Here is a 27,380-nt window from a genome sequence, read left to right on the forward strand (position 1 = left end):
ACTGACCAGGGAGCCTGACAGGTTGCTCATTCCTGGGACCCTGGGATCATGACCTGAGCCAAACGTAGACGCTTAACTGACTGTGTCACCCAGGAGCCCCTATAGTTTCTTTACCTATGAAATGCAGAGTTTTGACCAAATGTTTCTGGCAGTCATGTCCAGTAAATAATATCCTATATAGAGCTATAGTTTATTCCATCATTGGCAAATATATTATATAGGGTTCACTGCCCATAGCAGAAACTATTAATTAACCACAGCACTACTCTTCTGTGCTCTGCAAAATACCTTCCCAAATCATGTCACCACATGAGATGAAACGCATTTGCCTCCTGGGTTTACTCATTCAATCATCAAGCTATTGTTGAATAAACTGCATTTTTTTCTACTTAAAATGTTTTGTTTTCCCACCTTCCCTATTCCCTTAGTCCCTCAGTGACCATTGTCATGAGAGAAGTTCTATAAGGAAAATGCAATGCATAAGATAATTTTTGGATGAAGCCATGAGCAGTGGCATCGTGGAAGAGGTGGCAATTGAAAAATTATTAAAACTAAACACGAATAACTACTACCATTTAGCAGAGGGCCTGTTCTGTGACAAGCATTGAGTCTGTCCTTGATCGTACCAATCCTAACAATACTTCAAGATACTTGTTATTTTAACCACCTTACATATGAGGAAACTGAGGCTCAGAGAAGTTAAATCACTTGCCCGGGAACACCCAGCATACAAGTGGCAGAGCTGGGAGTCACCGTTGAAACCCGTGGTTGGTAGGATTTTCACAGATAGAAATAGAAGAGACACAGTAGGTCCCTATTAGCATCACCCCCAGTGAAAATATTTAGGTATAAATGTAACAAAGTATGTACAAGAAACCTACAAAACTCTGGTGAAAGATATCAAAGAATCATATCAAACCATATGAAAGATATCTCCATCAAACAAATGGAGAGATATTCTATGTTCATGGACAGGAAAATACAATATCGGCAAGATGTCAGTTCTTCCCTATTTCATCTATAGATTTAATGTAGTCCTAATCAAAATCCCACCAAGTTATTTTGTAGATATCTACAAACTAAGTTTATATGCAGAGGTAAAAGACCCAGAATAGCCAACATGATATTGAAAGAGATCAAAATTGAAGACTGACACTACCTGATGCCAAGAATTACTATATGGCTACAGTAACTGAGACAATCGGGTCTTGGTGAAAGAATAGACAAACAGATCAATGAAACAGAGTAGAGAGCCAGAAATAGACCCATATAAAAATTGTCAACTGATCTCTGACAAAAAAGCAAAGGCAATATAAAAGAGCAAAGATAGAAAAACAAATGATGTTGGAACAACTGGATGTCCACATGGAAAAAAATGAATCTACATAGACCTTACACCCTTCATAGATAGAAATAGAGGGGAGGGGACAGAAGAGGCACCAGGAAAAGGGAATTGGATAACTGTTTAAAACATATTGAAGTTAATATGCAGATGGTCCGTGCATAATGAGATCAGCGTAAGATGAGCATACAAGGAAAACTGGCTCATTTGAAAGCAGACCTGTGCATCTCCGAGCAGAGAGGGCCACCTAAGGTCATTGAGCACTTACCTGGCCAAGAGGAAGAAGCAATGAATATACAGGGAAACTTCTGCAGACTGGGGATCTCTGTGCCTTAATTCCTGCACTCTTGCTCTAGAAGGGAACAAGCCTCAGTGCTAGGCTCACATGCCGTGTCCTCGGGAGAGCTTAGAGGGCCGGCAATGTCTGGATGGGCAGGTTTCACGATGGGAAGAAGGGTCTCTCTGCTTCATGGTTCATCATAGAAAATATAGAGTGCAGAGGAGTTGGCGGTGTTTCAGTTTTAGCAACCTCATTCTCTGATCTCTGTGTCAGGGAGACAGGGATAGGTCATTTAATGGTCCCTGTAAAGTCCAGCTACCAAGAGGAGCAAGGGTGAGCTGGGGGTGACCAGGCCAGGCTGAGCCAAGTCAGTGGTGATATGGTTTGTGTTCTGTAAAAGAATTTCTGGAGGCAGCCGTGAAGATCAGGTGGGGGTGGAGGACAAATGGCACTGTGAGACTCTGAGTGGGAACCGACTGAGCAGGACAACCCATAATGCCTTCTTCCAACAGTCTGAGCAGTCAGGGAGGACTGTGAGGAAGGAGTGGAGAAACTGGAGGCCAATTCCAAACCCAAAGTTAACAGAATTTCAGGGCCTCTGGATGAGGGGGCAGAGTGAAGGGAAGGCTTACAAATGGCTTGCCACTTTTGGGTAACTGTTTGAAGTGATGGCGGGTGCTCTTCTTTGGGGAAGATGAGGGTAGACAGGCTTACACTGCAATGAAAAGACTGGACAGGATACTTGGCCAATGCGGGGTCTCATATTCATGACGTCCCCTCAATCACATCCCATCCCTGGACTTCAGTTTCCTTATTTTTGTTTGTTTGTTTTTGCTGTTTAAAGTAGGTTGCATGCTAGGTGGGGCTTGAACTCATGACCTTGAGATCAAGACCTGAGCTGAGATCAACAGTCAAGCGCTCAGCCGAGTCACCCAGGTGTCCCAAGTTTCTTCATTTTCAAAAGACCCTCTTGGAGCAGATGACTCCCATTGTGCCCTCTAACTGTAAACCCTGTCTTTGGAAGAAAAGACTCTGAAAGCCCTTGTCTTCAAGGAGCTTAGGGACTAACTGAGGAGACCCAGACTGAACGTGCTAGTGTGGAAAGGAGCTGCCTGGACAGCAAAGGTGGGGGGGTAGTGGGCTCAGGAAGCCGGCTAATGCTTGTGGTAGCTCAGAGCTGGGGGCTTGGGGCCAGGGCTGAGCCAAACCAAAGCCCTCTGACTGGCAAGCGGGTTGGATACTGGCTGTGGGTGTGAAGCTTTTTCCCAGACCGTGGCTGCTGGGGCCTCCCCGCATTCTCGCAGTGAGGCAACCGGCCAAGGTCGGGAGCGGCCGTCTTAGAGACCCTGTTCCTTGTAAGCTTGGTGGCTCCCCTGCCTCCGGGCCGCGGAGATGCTAGCCTGCAGGCCCTGAGAGGCAGCTCAGCCCGCATCTTGAACTCATTTTCCAGCACGAGGGGGTCTGGTTTTACGTCACAGTCCAACGCACGTGTTTACTCAGCGTCTCTGCTCCCCAGCCCAAGGAAAGATAACTGAACTTGATGGATAACCACTAATTGGATCATTACCTTCATTTCGAAATGATTGCCCCTAGCCACTGGGGGCATTAGTTCCGAGCGGGGGCCCGCCAGTCCGGCCCAAGCCAGGCCGTGGAGCAGAGGACGGCTCCGTCAGCTCGCACCCAGCAGGACTGTGACCTCGCAAGGGCTCACAGCTGTGCTCCTACCTAACGCTACCCTCCAAGCAGCCCCCTCCACACACCCTCCCAGATGCCTCATGCCCCGCCAGTCAGGGTGCACCTTGCTCCCACGGATGCCTCCTCTAGAGTGTGCTCCTGCTATTGTTCCCAGCGCTCCCAGGGAACACACCAGTTCCCACCAGCCCCTCCTCTCTGCCGTTCGGAGCACCCCTCCATCGGGGTGCCGCCTCCCTGGTTCTTGCTGCGTATAGCCTACCTCCCCAGATGGAGAACAGAGTCCCTGAAGGTAGGTCCACCCCTCTTCTCTCGGGCAGCCCTTGTGTTGCTGGCACTCAGCTGGGCACCCAGCGGTGGTTCATTGGTTGATTGATGTGACGGGGCAGGAGGGCCGGGCCGGAAGGGAGGGCGATTGATTCCAGCTGAGGAATGAGGGCGGCGGGCACAGGCTGAGGGTAGCGGATGCTGGGAGGGTGGGGGCAGGAGGGTCAGTAGCTCTGAAGGCGCCCCCATCCCTCTGCCCTGTGGCTCCAACCTGGGAGACTGAGTTAAGGGGGAAAAAAAAAAGTTTACAGAAGTAATCCCTCTGAGAGTGATTAAATAAATCACCAGAACTCCTGACATGAGATATGACAGCCGTTAAAAAGGCTTTGAAAAATATTTAATGACGTAGGGAAATGATCATACTAAATGAGTGAAGAAAACCCAACCAAGTTACAAAAGATAATGTACGAGATGATTCCATTTACAAAATGTTGTTAAAACATGCACGTAGGGGCGCCTGGGTGGCTCAGTCGTTAAACGTCTGCCTTTGGCTCAGGGTGTGATCCCAGGGTCCTGGGATCGAGCCCCACATCGGGCTCCCTGCTCTGCTGGGAGCCTGCTTCTTCCTCTCCCACTCCCCCTGCTTGCATTCCCTCTCTCACTGGCGGTCTCTCTCTCTGTCAGATAAATAAATAAAATCTTAAAAAAAACCCAAAAACATGCATGTAGGAGAATGGTAGCTGACGGGTCCCGGGCCCCTCCAGCGTGTCCCTCATTGTGCTATGGGCCTCCCGTGTATACCTCATGCAGGCCTCCTATCAATCCCAGGAGCTAGGCTCTGTTCTTGTCCCCACTTCGTATGTGGAAACGGAGGCATAGAAGGGAGGTAACTTCCCCAGCTTTCTTTTGATGAAGCCGTTAGAGCTCAGAATCTCTTTAGCTGTCTGCAGGACCATCACACAGGGAACTCAGGGCCAGCCTGGGAGAGAAGCCGGGGCTGTGTTGTATGGAAGACAGCTCAGCTGTGCTCCCTGTGTTCCCAGAGGAGGGGAGGTGGGGACAGAGAGGTGGACCATGGCTGCCTGGGAGGAAGAAGGGCTTTCTAATAGCTGCTGGGCAGGGAGGAAGCCTGTGTCCCCGGAAGTGATCAGGAATGAGCTGGGAACTAGCTTCCATGGACACTGGAGAGGGGGCTTTATGCTGGGGTGACCTCAGACAACCTTGAATCCTAACAGTCCATGAGGAGGGCCAGCCCGGGAATGGAATCCAGAGCTTTCCCTGGCTGGGTGACTGGGCAGAGAATCCAGGAGCTTGGGAGCTGCTCCTTTGTCCTTATTATGGACTAAATGTTTGTGTCCCCCAAATTAATATGTTGAAACCCTTCCCACCAAATGGGATGGTTTTAGGGGATGAGGCCTTTGGGAGGGAATTAGAACTTGCCAAGGCCCTGAGGGTGAGGACCTCATGGTGGGATCGGTGTCCTTCTAGGAGTCATGAGAGAGCTTGCTTCCTTCCTCACCTTCTCTGCTTTAGGAGACAAGAAAACAGCTGCCTGCTAGAAGAAGGCCCTTTCCAAGAACCCCACCATGTCAGCATCCTCATCGTGGACCTCCAGGTTCCACAACTGTGGAGAAATAGATTTCTGTCGCTTAAGTCACCTGGTCTGTGGTGCTTTGTCACAGCAGCCGGGGCTGCCTGAGGTCCCCCTCAGGGCAGCTCCCCCGTCCAGCCACTCTCGCAGATTTCCCTAAGAGAGTATAGACCACGGCCTCTTCTCCTCGCTCTGTCGCTGAAGCCCACCTGAGCTCCATGTGCTAAAGACCCTGGAGCCCAAGATCAAGTGTTCCAGCATTTCCTATGTGGGATATCAGGGTGAGCTTGGGTGGTGGAACTGAACATTCTGGAGAAAGGTCATGCTCAGTAATGGTGCTGTCCTACAGAGTAAGGCTCGAGGTGGGGAGACGGCGTCTGTTCTTGCTTTCTGTGGCCTCCTGAGCGATTGTGTAAGTCTGGCCAACTCGGGCCTGGGAGGTCTGAGCCGTGTGTGTGGTGGAGTGGGTGGGGAGACGTGTCACCTGACTGAGATCTTACGAGTCCACTTAGTTTTCCAGGCGGTGTCCTGACCTTCGGAAAGAACACTGGGCTGGGAAATTCAAGCTGACATCGCCCCGTTATTTCGGAGTGCCCAGTGGTGTGGATCCTGGCGATGGGTCATCAGTCAGCTCTCTCTATTGCCTGATTGTCGGGTAGCCAGCCTTGTGCACGCATGCACGTGTGGGCACGCGCGCACGTGTGTGGGTGTGTGTTTGAGGGGGCGAGGCATGAACAGAAGGCCTGGCCCTGCTCTTAGGCCCTGCTCTAAGAGAGACCCAGGAGGAGACCGTTCGCAGGAACCCAGCAGTCTGGAAGCTGCTCTGCCAGGGGCCGAGGGAGCCCCGAATTGCTCGTCTGCTGGGAGCACTGAGCACGAGCTGTGGACTCAAAAGCCCCAGGCAGCGCCAGGACGTCTATACTTCGTGAAATACACTTTTACCCTGTGTCCAAAACAGGTCTTTGAGTGCTCTCAGCTGTGGAAGGGTTTGCTATGAGAACACCTGTGCCAGCTGGAGCCCTGGGCACCCGCCCCTTCCCCAGCTGAGTCTCCTTCTCCACCCGCCCTTCTCTGCTTTTGTCTCCCACCCCTCCCCATTTCAACCTGTGGCGAAGACAGCTCCCTTATCCTGACCCATAAGCAGCATTGTTTTCCTTCCTGAGGGGAGGGCTTAAGGCGATGGAACGCAGGGTCTCAGGGAGGGGAGGAGTCAGGGATGGCACTGGGGCTCCGCGCCTGGGTGGCTGTGGGTGCTGTGGGCAGGGGTAGGGAGCGTGAGGGACAGGTGAGGAGGAGGAGGGATGTGCAGGGGAAGGTGGGTCAGTGTTTGCCCAGCCTCACTCTTGGCACATTGCAATAGAACGGGTGACAATAAAAACCACTGTCTGAGCCCCCAGGATGCTTGACCTTTGTCACTGACCCTGGCACGTCTGTCTGGCCAGGTGGGCATGTGGCCTGACATCTGACTCATTCTCTGTGCTTTCATGCCCCATCCTTCCCAAAAATCTGACCTCCTCTGCTGGACTTCTTGGGTTAATTTCTACTGGGCTCGTGGGAAGCATCCAGAATGCCAGTGTACTCTGGGCTGTCTACCCAGGCTGTGCTGAAAGCAGCAGAGTGAGGCTCTGGGGCCTGGCCTAGCCTCAGTCCTCTCTTTCCCTGCTGAGTGCTTGCCCCCAGGTGTGCATAGGACCTGTCTGGAATGCCCCCCCCCCCCGGACCGGGACTGATTCTGATGCATTCGATGTGACCCAGTGCTGGGCAGCACCATCTTCCGGTCCTCTGGCTGGACCCTGCCTTCCGGCACTCTCAGCAATGCGCTCCGGGCTGTCTCTGTCACAACAAAGAGAGGAACAACACATCAGATGGGGAAGAGCAGGCCCATGGAAATAGCCCGCAGAACTCTGCAGCTGATTTCCACCGGGCCCAGCTGCCTCCTTGCTACTCCAAGGCGGCTGCCCCCAAACCGGGGTAGGGGGGTGGGGAAAAGAGAGTACAAAAGTTCTTTCTATTTTGGGCTTAACACCTGGGACTGCAGACAATGCCGAGTGGACGGAGAAGATTTAGGAGTCATTCTGTAGGAAGCTGGAGTGTAATAAGCTTTAGATCAATGATTCAATATGCAGAAAGTTCTTGCCCACCGCCCGAGAGAGGCTTCCTAATACAGTGTAACCTGCGTCTTCCCCCTGAAACATCTTAGCTCCAAGAAGCAATAAAACAGTCTGGCCTAAGTTACTGGACTTCTTTGAAGTCCTGGAAAAGCCCATAAATAAGGTAGGTACTTGGGAAGGGGGCATTCATTTGGAGGGATCCCTGTACGACTTTTTCAGAGCCACACTGATTTACAGCTGCCTCTAAGTCAATTTCCTGGGGTTCGTAAATCTTGATTTGAGCAAAACTAAAATGTCATCAATATTTATTTGATGCATTTCTTACCACTCCATAGGAAAGGAAGGGAAAAAAAACAAAAAACAAAAAACAAAAACATGTCAGCATTCTCACCCGTCACCCCGGAGCAGGCCTGGGGACGCGGCCGTGCCCGGGTCCTCCCAGCCCATCTCGTCCTGAACCATAAACCCCAGTAACAAATGTACCATTTCATGGTCAGCAAGAGTGGTAACTGTCACTGGAGAAATAAAACTGAGTTATTGTTTCCAGTTTCAAAAGAACAGCAACAAGTATAAAAAAAAAAACTGTATGTGATCCTGTCCTCTTCCCCTCAGACACCTGCAAGCAGCTAATGTTTCACTGAACCCGGCCACATAAATGCATAGCTTCACTCACTAATCCATATGGCTCCAGAGACCGTGGTTACATGAGAACTTAAACTGATGGGGCCAGGCAGCCCGGGGCAGCTTAATCTTTTTTAATTCAAATCGACTGAGTCCCATGTGGCCCGGAGATGATACTCTATATGCCGCAATCAGACTGACCTAGACTTCTCGTGCTCTAAATGATTAATGAAACTGCCTCGAGTTTGTTTCTATGGTGATTGGAAACCCGACCCGGACAGAGGAATCTGCCATTCACGGTGAACGGAACCGAAAGGGGGGCACGGGGGACCCTGGGCGCCGGTGGGGAGGAGAAGATGCCCCAATGCTTCACGGTCCCCTCCCAGGCCTGCTGCCAGGCTCGGGGAGCGCAGTGAGGAAGAAAATGGCCCATTTTAGGGGAGTTTTAAGTCAACTGAGCTGCAGAATTATGTGCCCCCCCCCAAAGAATCTAGGAATTCTGAAGTATCCCTAAGGAAAATGAGTGAAGAGTTGAGGGAAGACAGCCTTTACCTCGCCTCTGGTTTCCTAAAATAAATTCGTGAATAAAGAACATGAAATGAAACCATGAAATCTTTTTTTTTTTTTTTTAAGATTTATTTATCCATGTGGGGAGGGTAGGGACAGAGAGAGAGAGAGAGAGAGAGAAATCTCAAGCAGACTCCCTGCTGGTTGGGGAGCCCGATGCAGGACTCAGTCCCCCGACCCTGAGATCATGACTGGAGCTGAGATCAAGAGTCTGTCGCCCAACGGACTGAGTCCCTTAGGTGCCCCCAAATCATGAAATCTTTTGATTCCTTTTTTAGAAAGGGTGTTTTTGGCTCTGAGAGTGTTACGAAGCCAGCTGAGTACCCCACATCCCCTGTTTAGTCTCTGGTCATGCTGTTTTCCTCCTTCATTGGGAAGAGGTCATATTTGGCTTCCCGCAGCAAGACGTTGCCGTCAGAACTGGCAGAGGCAGGCAGCGTGGGACTTTGGGGGAATTGGATGCTGCTGATGGAGAAGCGGGGGGTATGAGTGTTAGTGTCAATGGTAACCTGCTGCCATCTGCCCGGAAGTATAGTTGGGTCCTGCGTTAGGATGAAGTCCATCCTAGCTTTCCCACGAGAGCCCCAAACCCTGCCCAGGCGCCCCGGCACCATGATATCCTGAACCTTTGGAGAGGTCCCATGGAGAATACCAAAGAACATATCTTGCCGTTTAAAAATCCAAAGCTTAACTGCAATGTGGCCTTTGAGTGAGAAATAAATGAGTATGAAAGTTGGCGGGGACATCATTCTCTTCTTTCTTTCTTCCCCTACTTTCCACCTACTTTCTTCACATGATCCCTGGACAACAACTTAAATAGTCCCCTGGCTGTAAACCTTTGATGTCCCATGTTCCCTGAATGTTTTCCCTAATTTTCCCATTTTCTGCCATTGCTTTGCTGTTCCCTCCTTCAACTCCATCTGTTGAAACCATCCCAAGACCCCGTTTGAGAGCCATCCCAGCACAAGGGCCCCCTAGCTCCTTCTGTACAGGTCCTCTCTCCTTCATGCTGTGCCTTTCAGAATCGTGTGTCCCCGGCTCTGCCTTGCATTTGGGGACAGCTTGCTCCTGGTCAGAAAGCTTGGTGCACAGTGTGTGGTCAATCCAAGTTTGTTCAATTGAATTTCGTCTTCCAAACTTACTCCTTGGTCCCTGGTGCCACTGACCACTAGCTGGGAAATTCAGCTGGCCACCACGTCTGTTGTCCCCCTGATGGTCCCTGTTAGCTGTCCCCAGATCACCAAAGGCTTCAGGGCTTTGTGGCTCAGCAAACACCTAGGAATGCTCTGGGAAAGCAGCCAGTAGCTGCTTAGATTGGTTCTAAGCCACTCTTAGGCCGAGAAGCAGCAGCTCAAATTTCCGTAGAAGTTTCTTCAGACGAAAACCTTCCCTGTCAAAGGCCTGAGCCAGTCCCAACCAGGCTGAATTCTGTTTACAGGTCTGTCTAGACCCTTTCTGATGGTGACTTGGCCATGCTGGGGTGCCCCTGTCAGACAATGTCCCCCTCCTCCCTCAGCAGGGGAAGGAGAACCTGAGTGAGAAAGGGCCTCAGCTAGCCTCTGGCCCATCCAATTAGATGTTTTCACAAACGACCCGCTGGAGAGCCAGCCCTTGGCCTTCTCTGACTCTCCCACAGAGGGGGATATCATGTGTGTCTATTTTGTTCTCTGAAGACACAGGTGGCAACACTTGGGCATGGGGCCCTGGTGAGAAGGGAGTGGCAGGCATCCAGATGCCCAGGGACAGATAATTGGGTGATCAGAGGCAGGTGACTGCCTCTCCTGGCAAGTGATAAGCCTGAATGAGTTATGTCCCCAGCCTCACCTCTGTTTCAGCAGATTATGGGCCCCACCCCAAATCTCTCATCTGGAGTGCCCCGTGCTGAAGCACAAAGCTCACAGAACACGCCTTTGTCATTTGTCCCTGCCTCTGCTTCATTTGTCAAATGGATAAGCTCTTAATCCCCGAGTCTGTAACGCTTTGCAAGGGCTAAAGGATATCTCTTCCCCGCTCCTCTTATCTCCCCTTGCCCATCGCCCCGTCTAACCAAAATGTTACTTGTCGTGGCTATGCCTTTTTTTAGACCACATTTTATTTTGAAGGGGTCAGAAAAGTTCCCTTGCCTTTCTTCAGAAGGTTCTTCGCTGGAGGTCCTGAGCACTCTGCCAGAGCCAGGCAGATGGGGGTGGCTGGGCAGGCGGGAGAACCTGGGGACTGCGTCAGCCCTGAGGTGAGGAATGTGAGACGCGCAGGAGACGTGGCGAGAGGGAAGGGAAGCCATGAATATTTAGTCGAGGGGGAGAGTGGAATTCAACCCGACACTGATACACGGGAGGATTGGATTGATAGCAAAATCTAAAATTAGAAGCTGTCTGTCCATGGGAGTTCAGAGCGCTGGCTCTAGAGTCAAGCTGGATTTAAAACTGAATCTGCCGCTTACCAGCTGAGTGACCTTGGGCAAGTGACTTAACCTCTCTGTTGCCCCAGCTTCCTTGTCTGTGAAGCACAGATAACAAAGTACTTCCTGCATGGGCTTGTTGTGATGAGTAAGTGAGTTCCTGCCACAGTGCCTGGTACATATGTGTAGTAGCTTTGGTTATGATGGAATAAAGGTCAACATGGGGTCCTTCCAGAGCCTGTCAGGATCTTTCTCCCAGAGTTCCTTCTGCTGCTCTCCAAAATCCTTCCCCCTTCTTTTATTTTTATTTATTTATTTATTGGAGGAAAGGAGGGTCTAGGTCACCACTCTCCAATAAAAACATAATGCAAGACACATATGAAATTTAAAAAATTCTGGAAGTCACACTAAAAAGCAAACACATGAAAAAATCAGGTTAAATTAATTTTACTAATGTATTTAGTTTAACCCAATACACCTAAAAGATTATCCTTTCGACATGTAATCAATAAAAAAATTGTGAGATATTTTCCCTCTTTTGGGTATGAATCTCGTAAATCTAATGTGTACTTTACATTTACAGCTCCTCGCAATTCAGGCACCAGATTGCTATCTAGAATACTTGGTCATACTTAGATTTCCATAAGCTGACAGGTGACAAAGTAGCTCTCCACATGCCCGCCTCGCTCCAAACAACTGGATGCACTTTCCAGTGACTGAATCCAGTATCCGTTGTTAAATGAAATAAATATTCAATTTTTCAGATGCACGAGTCACATTTCAAGTGCTCAGGAGGCTACTGTCCTGTAGCTACATGTGGCTACCATATTAGACAGCACAGTTCTAGAAGTTGCTAGAAGGAATTAAGCTTGCAGTGGTGTGTGGCTGTGCGCAACTCAGGCACAAGGAACTGAACCAGAACAGAGACTTTGCAACATCCGAGCTTATTCCTGGGGGGAGGTGGTAGGGTGGTGTGAGGACATGGGTGTCCTGGGAATTCTGTTTCCTCCTTCGAGAACCAGTACCCACCATTTACCAGCTGCTGCCCTCAGTGCCGGAGATGGTAAGCATGACCTCGTCAGTACGGAGCATGACAATTCACTTGTGGAGTAAATGAGTGGAGGGGGTGCAGTGTTCACAAGGACCCCGACTTCTCTGTCTACACTCCTAAGCAGATCACTTAATGCTCCAGCTGCCCAGGGGCTTCTATGACTGGTGACCTTCCGCACATCCCACTGGCCCGGTGGGGTCTCCAAGCCAGGCAAGCCCACGTCCCTTTGCTTTCAAGATGTCTGGCTCCAGTTTCCCCACTGACTTTAGGCCTGGCCTTTCCTCCTAACTGAGTGTGGACAACAAAGGCCTCCTTCGATCTCTCTGGCCTGGAAGTTCATTTGAGAAGAGGCCACAGGGTCATGAGCTGACTCAGTGAACACATAGCAAGGCTGGGAGTTGAGAGACCTGGGTTCATAGCTAGTTGGATCCCGAGTAGGCTGTGTGACTCTGGGCAAGTCAGACTGCCTCTCTGGGCCTCTGATTATTTATCTTTCACAAGGGCAAGCTGATGTCTGCACTAGCCACCTCACAGGGCTGTTGTGAGGATTGAATGAGGTAATATGTAAGAAAACACCATGAAAAGTGGAAGATTGTCTTATGCAAGCACAGTGAGGTATTATTTTAATATTTTATTAATAAACACATACCTGTTCCGTCAGACTATTTCGAAGTAGGAAAATATGTTACTTGAGCACAATGTGATATTAGTTAATATTTTGTTAATGAGTTAAACCATCTCTGTTACTTTGATGAAAAAAAAAGAAGAAGAAAGAAAAAAGAATGACACATCTCATAGAATAAACCGAAGTTGGAGTTTGGGGAATCTAGCCAGACATGTTCTACCCAGGAACAGAGGGTTCTGGAAGGAGGACACACGAGAAGTGTTTAGAATGTGTAAAGGGATATTACACCAAACCAGGACAGTCTATTTTGGGGGGGTCAAGGTTAGCGTGGCAGCAGGAGTGGGGCTAGAGTCACGCCACAGCGTGGACACATGTAGGGTGAGGCTCTGTGAGATGTCCCCGAGCAGTTCGAGGGGATGAGGCAGAGGTTCGAACCCCAAGGGCTTCCATACCCAGGCCCGACTAGCTCACACAGGCTCAAGGTACCAGAAGGAGCTAGAAGGTAACCTAGAAGGAGAGGTTGGGAGGGGGGAAGAAGGAAAAACCACCCACAAGACCAGGTGGAGGGAAGGCTCTTCCTCTCAGGGTCCTCCGCAGCCTGAGGGCTGGAGTCCGCCAGGGTGTGGAGTGGGGACCTAGTGACGTTAGATTCGTAGGAATGGAATATGTCTCCAGTGGGTGCCCAGAATTTCAGATGATGCCTCTTGCTAGCCCCCAGTTCAAGGTTATTCCCAGAGAGAACTGAGACCGCGAGGTTTGAAGTGAAGCCCTGCTTTGTGTTTGCTCAAACATCTGTGAGGAGGTGGGGCAGGGGGCTCCTTCCCTTTGTCCCTCCTTTAAAGGGAAACTGAGAGCCCAGCCCTGCCCCGAGGACATTGCGGGGTAAGAGGTACCCATCCACAGGAAGAATAGGTGCGCTGGACCGAAGGAAAGCACCCTTGCCTGTTGGGAGTTAAGCATGTAGATTAAGGAGCCTGATGGCCCACGTCCAAGGCCTGCTTTGCCGCTTAAGTTATAGAGTTAGTTACCTTTGTTCCTCAGTTTCTCCATCTGTACAATGGGATAATAATAGCACCTACCTCAAAGGGTGTTAATAAGGGAAAAATAAGGGAGTCTTGCAGAGCACTGGGAACGGTCTGTTATATGTTTGTCACACAGACACGGTTTTTCTAAAGGACCACTGACAATTCGATTCACTTGCCGTGTCTCCAGCCTCCAGTGGGCACTCCGTAAATATCTGTGGAATGAAGAAGTGCTCTCAAGGAGAGCTCTGGAAATAGAGCAATGCTTTGCTAAGCCACAGAAGGTGCTCCTGGGGGAGATGGAAGAAGGGAGCAGTGGGCAGCATGGGGGTCTCTGCAGAACCTTTGCCTTGTGAATGGGGGGCAAGGCTGGGCTGACTTCCTCTGCTCTTCTCCCACTCCTCTGTTTCCTCCGCGTGTTTAACGAATGCTTGAAGGCGACCGGTTTCAAGGGGTACCCAATGATGGGCCTGCCCAGGACACTCCAAGTCTCTGTCTGGCCCTGCCCATTGGCTCTGTCCACCTCTGGGTGAATGCTGGAGAGTGGCAAAGACGAGCTGGCCAATTAGACAAAAGCTCTCTCTAGATAGACTCCAGGAGAACAGTCCAGAAACACAGGCCAATTCTCCCAAGGACATGGGAGTTGACACCACACTGACTATTCTCTCTGTCCACCCAACCCCCCGTACCTACCATATTTGGGGGGGCCACGGGCAGTGATAGAGGTGGGGTTAAGTAGAGGGAATGAGGGTAAAATGTCCCCGCCATCTTTCTGTGTCCTTAGCTGCCTCTAATTTCCAAGGGGCAGGGGACTCTGAAATGTCCCCTCCCCCCGCCATACCTGCCTTATTCCCCCCTCCCCCTGGCCTGGCTCAGTGATCTGACTGAAGTCCATTTTAATAACATGACTGCGGAGCGTCCGCTGTGGGCCAGGCACTGTGCCCTCAGTGCCCAGCATGCGGGATAATGGTGGTGGTGGTGGGGGGCTTCCAGCTCCCTATTTCCTCTGGCTGTGTGGGGAGCCTGTGGCTCCCCCAGTGCATCACTGGCTTTCCCCTGTCCCCTACTTGTCTCCCCACCTTCTGCCCCGTCCACCTTTTCACTACCCTCAGCATAAACTTTGTGATGCATTTTGGCTCTGGATCTTTGCTGATTTCATTCTCCCTTCCTGGAATGACCTTCCCATTTGTATTGCCCAGTATCTACCCAGATCCTACATGTCTGTCAAGGTGCTGCTTCTCCAAGGATCTCGTATTCCCTACAGTCCTAGCTCTCCCTGTCTGTAAGCTCTGCTGGTGGTTAGCTTGGGGCTGCAGGCCTGCAAGGCAGCCGTACTTGACATCCCACGTTCACGCTTTGTCTCACAGTGCCCCCGAGAGCTGGACCATCTGTCGGGCATGCTTCTGTGAGTCCTGCACGGCTCCCATTTCACCCTCCCCTCCCTGGCTCCCTCCAGCACCTGGGCGCACAGGGGGTGGTCAGGAAATACCTGCCAATGGACTGATGTTCCAGCCAGGAGTTCAGCCTCTGTTAGAAAGCGTGGGAGCCCATTCTGCCCAGGCCATAACATATCCCCTCAGGGTCAGCCGGGCCTACTGCTTGGTCCTACGTAACGCAGGCCACTGCTGAACTATCTGTGGGAAAATTAATTGCCTTGGATGCAGCCTCAACTGAGTTCTCTGATACTCACCTGCGCTATCTGCTGATCTGATTGGACGATACGAAAGGCCTGCCTCCCTCAGTTAAGTCTTTATTCACCTAGGGCCCGGTTCTGCTATGGAGAAAAGGAATGATAATGGTCGTAATCGTGGCGAAGATCACCGGCACTGTGGGCCCCTGACCATGCACCGGACCCCGTGCCCAGTGTTTCACTCGTATCATTACACTTCATGGCTACAGCCGCCCGGCGAGCTGGGCGCCGGTGGGAAGTTCAAGCTCAAGGGCTCGAGAGCCCCCGCTTTGGTAATGGGCGGCCTGGCTCACTGCTGCCAGCTGCGTGACTTTTGGCAAGGGTATTAACTAGCTATAAAATGGGGGTGATAAACGTCCCTGTCACCGGATTCTTGCCGGTATTGGAGAGATGGGATATGCAAAATGCTCAGAAGCACAGTTTCTACCGTTTGAAGCTATTTTAGCGGTTACCACTATCAGTGTCCCTTTGACAGGTGGGGAAACTGAATTACAGGTAACAACGTAGCTGCCCCGAATCACAGGGTTTGTAAGCGATACACTAAGATGTGAGCTTCACCCGGCTTCCTAATCCTGGCTTGCAATCACTCCACTACAGTGATTACAGATGCCTTCCTCTTCTTCGTCCCGGGCCAGGTGGCACAATTACCTCAGGTAATCTTCCAAATAATCCTGTGAAATGGATTTATCTCCTGGGCAGGGAGAGGTCTGGGAAGAGCTGCCAGCCGGACCAATAGGCGAGGAGAATAGTCCATTCTGGGTATGATACAGCTGCCCCAGTAGGTCCAGCCATGGAGTATTACGACAGAAGGAAAGCGTGCTGGCCAGGTGGGGAAGGACAGGGTCTCAGGGCTTACAGAAGAGGGGTCTCAACACCATTGGAGAGGTCAGGAAAGTCTTCCCAGGATGGAAGCTTCACCTAAAACAGTTGTAAACTTGATGAAAACAGGATTTCTTTTTGTTTTGTTCACCGCTGTATGCCAGATCTCACCCGTGCCTAATATACGGTAGGCGCTTAACAAGTGTTTATTGAATAGATAGAAAGTGAGCTGTAAATGACGTGCCAGGCAGAGAAAACAGGGTGTGCAAAGGCCCAGAGGTGCGAGAGAGGGCAGCCATGGTGGTGGTGGGGGGGCTAAATTGGTTGAGCCTCTTCTGAATGCAGGTGAAGTTCCTTCTGGGCAGGGCAGGACCTAAAGGCTCACACGAATCCACTCTTGCTAAGCAGGGTAGCAGTGCTTACCCTGGGCTGGACACTCTTGGGAGTAATGAAGAGGACTGTCCTGTGCCCCTCAGGCACAGGTGGGTTGGTGGCAAGGGGCAGAGAGACAGAGGAGAGCCACTGGTAGGTGGCAAATGAAAAACCTGTGAGTGCTTCTAGTCCACACGTGGAATCCTGGCTCAGCCTGCGGGGCTGTGCAGAAGGAGAAATGCACAGCTGAGACAGCCTAAAAGTCCAGCTGGAAGCAGCTCTACATCTCTTAGCAGACAAAAGCCTGGAAGCCAATTCAGGTAAATAGTACTAAGTAATCCATCAGTTCATCAAAAGCGCTAAACATTTTCCGGCACCTTCTATGTGCAGAGGCCTTTCACCGCATCTCTGAGTGGGAAGGGACCTTAGGGAGCATCTCTACCTTCTCCATGTTGCAGATAAAGACAGAGTCCTTCTGTGAGAGAGCCCAAGGGCAGCGTGGGAGACTCCCGTTTGCCGAACGTCCTCCATATCCCGGGTATGCTTTAGGTCATTTCAACCAACTATGATGTCGATTTTCTTCATTTTAATTTTTGGATGAGAAAGCTGAGACTCAGAGCTGCAGGAACGGGTCCGGGGTCCCCAGCTAATCAGTCATGACACCGGGACATGACAGGAGCCCGCCTGTTCCTCTGCCTCTTAAAGATGCCATCCAAACAACAACGGCAACAGACAACGGGAGGAGGAGCTGTTTAAGAGCCCTCTGTAAACGAACTTGACAGGTGACCTTAGACGCACTACCTGCAACTCCCTAGGCTGTTTCTTTATTTGCAAAATGGAGAAAATGGAGATGGCCCCTAGGCTCCCTTCCAGCTCCAGCTTCCTATGGTGGGGATCTAATGAAGGAAGGTCTTACCTGCCTATCATTAAACGAGGGCATATAGAATACACTGCATAACCCAACAACGGGGGGGGACAATTCGGATGTGTCTCTGAAGACTGGAAAGCTCGCTAGGGCAGGTGGCTTAAGAGCATCACAAGGACGTGGATGTTGAGGGTGCTTGGGCTGCCATAGCCAGGCTGGGCGTCCGTGTGTTTGGCTGGTATACAAACGACGACCCCTGAAAAGCACCGAGTTCCTAAAGCTGGTTTCCCACCCACTGCCAACACTGGGAACTTATCTCTCTGGACTCTGCCACCCAGCCCTTCAGCGGGCTCCCGCACCAGCCCGGCCCAGCCTCTGGAGGACACGTGGGCTGCACTTCGCTCCCCCAGACTGCAGACACTTTTGGTTCCTGTAAGTAGCTTTGACAGAGCTCAGTGGTATTCCCGGGATGAAAGCTGTTTTCTTTTAAAAAACAGATGTTGATGACAATAAAGTCTGAAGAGAAGACTGCAATATAAGTGGATTTTTAAATCACTTCTACTTAGAGGAATTTACAGGACATGTTTTAAAAAATATAGCCCCCTACATGATTCCTATTACTAGCTCCATTGATGAAAAGGCTCAACCACATTTGGTTTAACATTCTTAATGCAAAGGGGCACCTCAAAACACATTTCCAGATGAAAAACGATGTAGACTTTTTTTCCTTTTCAATTAGACCCTACTTTCTGTCCGTGGGGCTCCCCTGTTACCTTTTTCTTCCTTTTTAAAAATTAAAAAAATAATGCAAGTAGTCTCTTTCCATTTATGAGACAATAAAAAGAAGCAAAAAAAGGTAAACGATGATTTTGTGGGTATATTTAATTCTTGTGAAAATAGGAAACACATCAATATGATTAAAAATTTTAAAAGAACGAAAAGATAATTAGCAAAAACTTTCCCTCCCACCCCAGCCACCCTGTTCCCCTCCCCAAAGGCAGTCAGCATCAATCGTTTTTTGTGTGTGTGTTACCCTTCCAGAGCTATGTTACTCTTTTTTTTTTTTTAAAGATTTTATTTATTTATTCGACAGAGATAGAGACAGCCAGCGAGAGAGGGAACACAAGCAGGGGGAGTGGGAGAGGAAGAAGCAGGCTCACAGCAGAAGAGCCTGATGTGGGTCTTGATCCCATAACGCCGGGATCACGCCCTGAGCCAAAGGCAGATGCTTAACCGCTGTGCCACCCAGGCGCCCCTGGAGCTATGTTACTCTTAAACAAACACACACCTGCCTATTATTTTCCCTTTTTTATGTGCCGTACTCATATACTGTTCTCTCTATTGCTTTTTCATTTTAGCAATATATCCTGGAGATCATTCCTTTTCATTATAGAAAGACTCTTCTCGTTCTTTTTTCAGCTGTATAGTATTTCATCCCAATTTATTCAGTAAATCCCCTACGGATAGGTAGTTGGATTGCTTCCAATCTGTTGCTATTTCAGAAAGGCTGGAAAAGAGTGCTTTGTATATTCATAATTTCTCACATATGCTCATATATCCATAGGATAAGTTCTGAGAAATGCAAGTTTAAGGTCAAAAGATATGGGCATTTGTAAGTTTGATGGATTAAACTTTCAGTTTAAAATCACCTATAATCCCTTCTCCAGTGTTAGTCATGCTAACATTTTTATGTCTAATTTTCCAGAGTCGCTCATTGAACCAACATTTACTGAGCCCCTCGGGGCTGAGTGTTTTGTTAGGCACTGGACAAACAGCACTGAACAAAACCGACTTAGAGAGCGGGGGTGGGGGGTGGGGGTTGGTTGCACACACGTGGGCCAAGCAACTGGTATGAATTGCTCCCTGACACTTGGGTGTGAAAGAAAGATTCCCCCCAAATCCCATCAAATCTGGCTCTCAGCGCTACCCATGCCGAGGTCTGCACTGAGTTCAACATCAGTTGTTGGGGTCATTTCCTTTCCCATGAATTGTACCAAAATCCTGGGGTTTTTGTGGCCAGAAAATCGGAGGCGGCTCTCCAATGCCCGGCCCACCGTCACAGTCCCTGTGGGTATCCTGTTCTGCCCGCTCCCAGCGCTGTTCCCAGCAACCCCCGTGTGGGTTCCCACCAGCCCCGGTTGCTTCAGAGTTGAGACACCGGCTTTCCGACCTCAGAGGAAATCCTCGCCCCCACTGCATCCCACCCTGGGAGTTTACTCAGTTTCCTGGTGCAACCCTCTCTGCCTTGTTTTCAAAGCACCAGCTTCCATTCCTTCCTTCCCTTGCCCAGTGCCCGTTGCCTCCTCAGAATCCCACCAGCACCTGGGAAATGCGACCTTCCCAGAAGAGCAGAGACATCGGAGCACAAAGGTTAAGCTGCTTTGAGAACTGGGGAAAGGGAATCACACTTTCCTTCCTGGGATCCATGGGATCCTTCCTTCTGTATCCATGGGAATAAAAATTCATATGTAAGCGAATAATCCCACTGTATGAATAAATTAATGAAAATATCATTGCAACTGTGGCAAACCTTGTCTGGTTCACACCTGTATTCCCTGCACCTAGAATAGTGCCTGACACATAGTAAGTGCTCAATAAATGTTTGTTGGCTGAAAGAACGAAGTATGATGAAGCACAGGCCTGGAGGAACGACGAAGCCTGGGGCAGAGGTGGTGCAGGCGGTGACAAAGGAGGGGAGAAGCCAGTCGTGGAGGATCTTGTAGGATGTGGTAAGGGGTGTGGAATGTATGCAAACTGGCCATGCAAAAAGCTCTCAGGGATTTTAAGCAGGGGAATCAAGTGGTTTTTAAGACTCTCTTTACATTTTGAAGGATCTTTCTGGCGGCTGCGAGAGTGTTTGGAGCAGAGGTGTTTAAACAGGATGGCAAACTGTCCATCCCAGCAAGGAGACGTGAGTGATGCGGGGAGGGGAGACAAGTGCTTGCAGATTTAAGATGCACTTTAGAGATAGACTTAATAAGACATAATTATGGATCGAGTGGGGGAGACAAGAGAAAGTGGAAGATTTGAAGAAGATTCCCATGTTTTCAGCTGGGACGTATCACGGGCTGCGGACAACGGTGAGGTGCAGGAGGACGTCTTGCGGGAAGAGAGGGCGAGCCAGGCTGGATGGAGTGTACGTGCCGGGTTCTGTGTAGGGTTAAGAGCAGTGCCCCGGGTGTAGTCCTTTCTCTGCCAGCTCAGCAAAGGGCCACTGGGTTTCCTCTTCACTGTGCCTCCATTTCCTCATCAGGAAGGAAATAATAATAGGACCTTCCTACATTTTTATGGGGGTCAATTGACATAATCTATAATGAAATGCTTCTAATAGTGTCTTTTCCATAGTAAAGCACCTAATAAAATTTCGCTATCTTTATCATCTACTTCTATATTGGCATTTAAAACAGATGGACAGGATTGCATTTTAGGAGTAAATTATTTACTCAAATCTCCAGTTGGATTGTTTCCAGTGCTACGTCTTAGTGCTAATAGCACCGTAGTTAAAAGCACTGAGTCAGGAGCTAAATTATCCAGGCTCCAATCCTGGCCCCAGCATTTGCTAAATATATAGCTTTAGCAGGTTACCTGGCCTCTCTGGGCCTTAGTTTCCTCGACTCTAAAGTGAATACGACAAAAGTAAATAGGTTACAAAAAAATGAGGGCAACAATAGAGCCTATCCCAGACGAGACGCCATAGAAATCAAGAGAGTTAAAAAGCCTAGGTCACTTGGGGCGCCCGGGTGGCACAGCGGTTAAGCGTCTGCCTTCGGCTCAGGGCGTGATCCCGGCATTATGGGATCGAGCCCCACATCAGGCTCCTCTGCTATGAGCCTGCTTCTTCCTCTCCCATTCCCCCTGCTTGTGGTCCCTCTCTCGCTGGCTGTCTCTATCTCTGTCGAATAAATAAATAAATAAAATCTTTAAAAAAAAAAAAAGCCTAGGTCACTTAGCACATATGAAATACCACACCAGCATCAGCTTTTATCGCTGGTGTGCCGTCTCCTCTTTGAATCACGTACAGTGTATTTCCTCATTTCATATTTACAACATCCCTATGAATGCTAGGTGGTGTAAGGTGGTATCCTTAGGTGTCCCAGCCCAGAAAACCAAGGTCTAGACACGGTTTGCACCCGGACTCCAGAAGCTCTCTGCATGCGCCTCACTTTTATGGGTATCTTTGCTCATCCGTACAGCTATTTCTTTAGGATAAATTCCAAGAAATGGCATTTCACGATTTAAAAACTCTTTTTAAGGCCTTTGATACATACCGACAATTTATTTCCCAGAGAGCGTGTAGTGATTTACAATCCCAAAAGTTATAATAGCTGTGTTTTCTTAGTGGATTTACCATTAAGTAATTCTTTTTTTTTTTTTTTAAGATTTTATTTATTTGACAGAGAGAGAGGCAGCGAGAGAGGGAACACAAACAGGGGGAGTGAGAGGGAGAAGCAGGCTTCCCCCTGAGCAGGGACCCCGATGCGGGGCTTGATCCAGAATGCTGGGATCATGACCTGAACAGAAGGGAGACACCTAATGACTGAGCCACCCAGGTGCCCCTACCATTAAGTAATTCTTTTTTATTTATTTATTTATTTATTTATTTGACAGAGATAGAGACAGCCAGCAAGAGAGGGAACACAAGCAGGGGGAGTGGGAGAGGAAGAAGCAGGCTCATAACGGAGGAGCCTGATGTGGGACTCGATCCCAGAATGCCGGGATCACGCCCTGAGCCGAAGGCAGACACTTAACTGCTGTGCCACCCAGGTGCCCCCCATTAAGTAATTCTTATTAATATGGTTGAACCAGTTTTCTTTTGGTTAGTATTTGTATAGTATATATATTTTTTGATTCCTTAATTTTAATCTTTCTGTGACCTTATTTTAGGTATGCCTCTTGTAAACTATATAACTAGATTTTGGCTTTTAATTCATTCCAATACACTCTGTACCATAAAAGGAAAAATTAATTCATTTACATTTATTATGATTAGTAATAGAGTAATCATACTCATTCTCCCTGACATATTACTTTGCAGTTTTTATTTACTGTACTTCCCTTCTCATCTTTCCCTTCCCATCTTTTTATTCCTCTGTTGGATCAATTGAATTTTCCTTTTTCTTCCCTTGGTTTCCTTGGTTAGTTTGACGTATTTGTACCCTACAAATTGCTGGATAGGACTCTTAGTTTGGGATCAGATGAGGCATAACTATATTATAAAGATGTTAAAGATCTTTTAGGAAAGGATGGACATGGTGAGTAAAGAATTATATAGGGTATTTCAGAAAAGAAATGGAAACTCTACTATAGAACCCAAGAAAAATTCTAGAACTAAAAAGTAATTATCTGAAACCATTTCATTGGATAGGATTACAAGCAGATGGGACATTAGGGTATTATAGGCTTGAAGGATCCATGAACTTGGAGCTGGGACAAGATCAATTAATCAAACCAAAGCAGAGTGAGAAAAAAAAAATTTTTTTTAAAGATTTTATTTATTTATTTGACAGAGATAGAGACAGCCAGCGAGAGAGAGAACACAACCAGGGGGAGTGGGAGAGGAAGAAGCAGGCTCATAGCGGAGGAGCCTGATGTGGGGCTCGATCCCGGAGTGCCGGGATCACGCCCTGAGCTGAAGGCAGACGCTTAACCGCTGTGCCACCCAGGCGCCCCGAAAAAAATATTTCTGCACATAAATAAAACAAATCATCAGTGACATATGGAATAATAGTCTAACACGTATGTTCGGAGTTATAGGAGAGAGACTATGACAGAAAAGTTTTAAAAGAAATGATGGCCAAAATTTTTCAAATTTGATGAAAAATGTCAATAAGCAGATCCAAGAAACTTAACAAACCTCAGGTGGGATAAATATTGACACCTAGACACATCATGGTCAAATTGTTCAAAAATATTAAAAGAAGGGGTGCCTGGGTGGCTCAGTCGTTTAAGCGGCTGACTCTCGATTTCTGTTCAGGTCATTATCTGAGGGCCGTGAGATCAAGGCCTGCACTGGGCTCCGTGCTGAGTGTGGAGCCTGCTTGGGATTCTCTCTCTCCCTCTCTGCCCTTCCCCTGTCCCCCACCCCTGCTCCTGCACGCTGTCTCCCCCCCCCAAAAATAAATAAAATTTCTAAAAAAGGCACAGCAAAAAAGAAAGATTACACACAAGTTAACATGAATATGAATTATATTTTTTTAAAATTAGAAACCATGAAAGCCAGAAGAAAATGGACCAACATCCTTACAGTGCCGAAAGGAAAGAAACCTGTCAACCTTAAGTCCTAGAACTAGTGAAATGATGCATTCTTCAAAAATTATGGTGAAATAAAGACATTTTCAGATAAGCAGAAGTTGAATTTATGGCCGGCAGCCGCTCACTGTAAGAACTGCTTGCTGAAGGGAGTTGCTTATATGGAAGGGGAACAGTGCCAGAGAGAAACACAAATGAACGGAAAGAAAGAGCTCCAGAGATGATAAGCATGTGGGTAAGTGAAAAAAGACTTTTTTCTCTTTCTTTAATTTCTTGAGAGTTCAATTGAGAGTTTATAGCAAAAATAATAACAACAATATATCATAGGGTTTATAACGTACGTAAAAGTAAAATCTAGGACTATAATAGTACAAAGCACAGAAGGAGCTAAATGGGAGTATATTGTGTAGCTTTTTACTACCTGTGAAGTGGCATAATATTAATAAATTGTAGTCTGTAAAAAGTTCAAGTTGCAGATGGCAATCCCTAGAGGAAGAACTAAAAATAAAAGAGGTATCACTAAAAATCCACTGAAGGAGAGAAAATGGAATACTAAAACGTAATTTTTAAAAAGTTAGGAAACCAGGGAAAAAGGAACAAAAATGGGTAAATAGAAACAAACAGGAAGGTGGTCGATGTAACCTAATCTCTGACAGTTATTTATCAACAATGACCTGAATGCAAATAGGCCAAGCACCTCAATTAAAACCTGAGCGCCTTGGGCGTGTATCTGATTCTAATAACACTATGGGCCATTTGGTTGCTTACCCCCTTTTACTGCTCTGATTTTAACTTTCTTTGTCCATTTTCTGGTACTCGTGGGTTTCCTTTCCTTATTTTTGAGGTAGGCCAGGTACGAATTATATTTAATTTAGAAATTCCATGTGTTTGGAAGCAAAGTAGGAATCTGGGGGCTTCTTCAGTCCTCCGTGTAGGCAGCTTTATTTTTAAAATTTAAAGAATTCATCCATCCTGAATTTATTTTTAACTTTAAAAATTATTATGAATCCCTTGTCATTATTTGTTAAATAATCCACCTTTCCTCCACCGATTTGAGAAGTACCTTTATCATAGTCTAAATTATTTTTATATGTTTGGGTACATACAGGAATTCATATCAGAATTTCAAAATACCAGAGATTTCATAAATACCAGCATTTCAGAGTACCAGAATTCCATGAATACCAGAAATTCAGTCCTGGTACCATAAGATCTGTTTCTATATCAGTAGTAGAATCTAAAAATTATTTCTGCTTTACATTATTTCCGTTGTAGTGTCTGGTCGGTGAAGACTCTTATCATCACCTTTATTTTATTTTATTTTATTTTTTATTAAGGCAGACGCTTAACCGAGAGCCACCCAGGCACCCCTGGTATTGTGACTTTTAAATTGTAGTCATTCTGGTGGGTAGGTAGTGGTTTCTCATTATGGTTTTAATTTGCATTTACTTGATAAATAAAAGTGTTCAGCACTTTTTCATATACTTATTGGCCATTTGGATATTCTCTTTTTTAAAGCACCAGTTCAAGAGTTTTACACATTTTTAATTTGGGTTGCTTGAATTTTCTTATTGATTTGGTAAGAGTTTTTTCATATATTCCAGGTAGGAGTCTTCTGTCCTATCTGTTCAAAGATATTTGTCCCGGGCTTGCCTTTTTATTCTCTTTATGATTTATTTATTTCTTTATTTTTGATGAACAGAAATCTTCAGTTTTAGTGAAGTTCAATTAGTCAATTTTTCACTTGTATGGCCTTGTTCTGTTTAAGAGATACCCATTTACCCCAAGGTCATGAAGATATTCTCTTATACTTGCTTCTAGAACTTCAGTGTTTTGCCTTTCATATTTGAATCTGTGATCCATCTAAAATTAATTTCTCTGCCATGTGTGAGGTGGGGGGGGTCACACTTAATTTTTCCCCCATTATGGCTTCCCAGAGTTTCAGCACCACTTGTTGAGAAGATCATTCTCTCCCCCAGCAAAGCATTGGTACTTTCCTTGTGAATCAGGTGAGCCTGTAAGAGGGTCTATTTTTGCACTTGATTTTGTAACATTGGGCTATTAATCTATCCTGTCACCAATGCCATTCTGGCTTTCCATTTTTCTAAGACCTGAAATCTGCAGTGTAAATTCTCCAGTTTTTTTTTTAAGATTTTATTTATTTATGTGACAGAGAGACAGCCAGCGAGAGAGGGAACACAGCAGGGGAGTGGGAGAGGAAGAAGCAGACTCCCAGCGGAGGAGCCCGATGTGGGACTCGATCCTGAAACGCCGGGATCACGCCCTGAGCCGAAGGCAGACGCCTAACGACTGCGCTACCCAGGTGCCCCCGTAAATTCTCCAATTTTGTTCTTCAAGGTCATCTTAGCTGTTCTAGATCTCCTGCATTTCCTTGTAAAATATAGAATCGAACTGTCAATTTCAACAACTAGTAGCTTTTTGGGATTTTGAATGGGATTTCATTGAATTGATGTTATCAGGTCAGGGAGAATTTACGCCTTAACAATTTTGAGTCATTTAATCTGTGAGTGTGTGTGTCATTTATTTAGCCCCTTTTCAGTTTCTCCCAGCAATCTGTTGTGTGTTTTCAGTTTACAAGTCTTGCACAGATTTTGTTAAATTTGCCGCTAAATATTTCATATTTTAATGCTATTGGAATGCTATGGGGTTTTAAATTTTCTATTTTCCAGTTTTTTTGTGGCTCTTCTATAGAAAACATAGTTTTGTAAGTTGACTTTGTATTAATTCACTTATTACTTCTATTGGTTTATAGTAGGTTCTTTCGGAATTTCTACATAGACAATCATGACAGCTGCAAATAAAGCGTTTTATTTCTTTCCTTCCACTTTTTATGGACTTTTGCTTGTTTTTCCTTTCGAAAAGACTTCCAAATAATCTCTCTGGAGACTGGTGATTCTAATTCAAGTCCTATGTAAAGTGAACCATGAAAAGTGTCAGGACAAGGAAGATTGAGTTAGAAAGAATATTGGCTAATTTAATGGAAGCAATGATGTGCATGTGATTTCTCACGCACTGCCCCCTTGATATAAAATGTTTGCACGCACCAAAATGTATACGACACCCATGCACAATAAATACTCACATCAACAGCCACCTGGTGAAACAGTCATAGAAAATGCAAGAAAACCCTGACGAAGGAACATTTTTGTTCAATCACCACAAAATATTCAAGAACTTGAATGCAGAGTTCCCAAACAAACCTTGCTTATGTCCAACCTGACCCCTTGGTCTTTTGGGACTTTTTGGAAAGCAATTTTCTCTGAATTTATCCACCAAAGAACACACGAGATAAAGGCAAGATTTCTATTTTCTGTTCCTACTCTGTACTTTTCCAGTTAGGTGTTCCATAGGTGTAACGAGTGAAGGGATGAATAAATAAAAGAGTGAACGAGTGGAATTACGGATGAGAGAAGTCAGCTCCCGTGTTTCGGTATCTCTGACAACGCATCCTGTTGGACTTTGAATTTATTTGCTCTTTTGTTTGATGTTCAAAGAATCTGGTTTTCCACTTACAACTTGGTTCCATTAAAGGAATATTCTATCCGCAGTAGACTGTTTTCAAAGATGGCCACAATTTCTCTCCCCGCCATAACTCAGTGCCACTTCTCAGAGGTCGCCAGTGCTAACAGTCAAAAGGTAAAGTAGGAGAAGTGGATGTTGGACCGAATTAGACTTCCTTAAAAAGCTGAATTGGGTTGCACCGCTCTGTGTGTAAATACTGCCTAGTTACGGTCATGGAAGAAATGTCCTAAGTGTCATCTGGCTTCAGTGAGCTTCAACCCCCCCATCTGGCAGCA

Source organism: Ursus americanus, chromosome 7, assembly GCF_024610735.1.
Source record: "Ursus americanus isolate L20-20 chromosome 7, mUrsAme1.1.p, whole genome shotgun sequence".
NCBI lineage: Eukaryota > Metazoa > Chordata > Mammalia > Carnivora > Ursidae > Ursus > Ursus americanus.